The 1,638-nt window shown below is 43.3% G+C and overlaps 1 long non-coding RNA gene across 1 annotated transcript in view; it reads left to right on the top strand.

Moving 5' to 3' along the window:
- The window catches only part of LOC109294272, a 21,170-nt gene extending 19,888 nt beyond the window's left edge, over window positions 1–1,282 (top strand). Inside the window, exon 3 of the long non-coding RNA XR_002096500.1 lies at window positions 1,273–1,282. This is a non-coding gene — a long non-coding RNA (uncharacterized LOC109294272). The remainder of the gene's footprint in view (window positions 1–1,272) is intronic.
- Window positions 1,283–1,638: the final 356 nt, after the last annotated feature.

Raw genomic sequence — 1,638 nt, 5'->3', positions numbered from 1 at the left:
ATAATTCACAGAAGATGATTCCAGTCAGAAAATTAGTTTCATTAATTTGCTGTAAATTCTCTGCCTTGATTTAGTACAGCAGGAGTTCCTGAAGCCAATGCAAATCTTTGCCTAAGCATTTTTTGTCATCTCAGAATCAGTATGCAGGTGTTCTTTTTCTATTTGGTCTGTTGTATTTCCTCCTTATTATAAAAAAACCCAACCCATTTCATTGCATCAACACTTTCTGCTTCTGTCCCACCAATGGTTTCCTACAAGCTGTCATTTTCCATTGGCCCTGTAGTGGGGAGTACGCTATTCATCTGGGAATCAGGTGGGGATTCTAGATCTTGTTATTGAAGTCAGTCAAGAAATATTAAACCTCAAGGTGATTGTAAGTTCTCCAAGCATTTGTGTTGCAAAAATGCATGCAGTTTCCAAAATTTTACAGAGTGCTGTTAGATAAAAACCGATTTTTTCCCCTTGGGAATAAAAGGAGGTTCTTAAATAAATCTCAAGATGGGCAGTGTTGCAGCGGAATATTTCTTATATCTGCAGCTGCCTAAATAACATAGAAAACCTATGGAACTGATTCATGTTACGCTATTGATTTGATCCAATCTATGGAACAAGGCATTAACATCATGCATTATTTATTCTAGATAGATATTAGTACTCCAAGGAAACCTTGCATCATCTAGCTCTGTCCCTTGTTTCAAGCAAGAGAGGATTACACCAACTCTTTCCAGAAACTGTTGGGCCATTTCTTACTGAAGTCAGTGGAGCCTCAGCAAGGATGAATGCATCTACTGTATTTCACCTTTTCTAGAGGAGGTCTCTTGATTAGGCCATAAATCACCTTATTAGGTATACTGTTCCATGGTCTTGTCGCCTTGGAAATGGTTTTTTTCCCCCAGTGATCTCCAAGGTCCTCAGTGTCTACCTTACAATGTCAGGTGGTGTCTCTTCTTTGTTTAAACTATGGTGTTGAAAGGTCACAATTTGTTATGCTCTTCAGTGCTGTTTCTTGTCACAGATTATGGCTATTAATAAACTCTGTACTATGGGAGCTCATCCTCCTTTCCCTCTGGGATGCCCCCCATCCCCTTCTCCTGTGGTGTACAACGTTCTCATTCTTTCTTGGGCTTAATCTGCTGCCTCTTGCCCGCCTGATCCTGTGTGCGCCAGCACAGTGGATGGAAGGTTTTGGTAACTTCACTTTGTTGAAGCCCCAACTCAATCCCAACCAGATGCCACTCCAGTAACTGATAATAATCACTTCAAGAGATGAAGAGGCTTGGACCATAAGAAATCTCATGAGGTTCGACAAGGACAAGTGCAGAGTTCTGCCCTTAGGATGGAACAACCCCATTCAGGCTGGGGGCCGACTGGCTGGGCAGCAGCTCTGCTGAAGAGGACCTGGGGGTTACAGTGGACAATAAGATGAGCCAACAGTGTGCCTTTGTTGCCAAGAAGGCTAACTGCATACTGGGCTGCACTGGTAGGAGTGATGCCAGCAGGGGATGGGAAGTGATTTGTCCCCTCTATTCAGCACTGGTGTGGCCATATCTCGAGTCTTGTGTCCAGTTTTGGGGCCCCCACTGCAGAAAGGATGTGGGCAAATTGGAGATTGTCCAGCAGAGGGCAATGAAAATGGTT

This window comes from Gavialis gangeticus, unplaced genomic scaffold (assembly GCF_001723915.1).
Source record: "Gavialis gangeticus isolate Ggan-Ray unplaced genomic scaffold, GavGan_comp1, whole genome shotgun sequence".
Lineage (NCBI taxonomy): Eukaryota > Metazoa > Chordata > Crocodylia > Gavialidae > Gavialis > Gavialis gangeticus.
The sequence above is the reverse complement of the archived record's forward strand: the minus strand, read 5'-3'. Positions and strand labels throughout refer to the sequence as shown.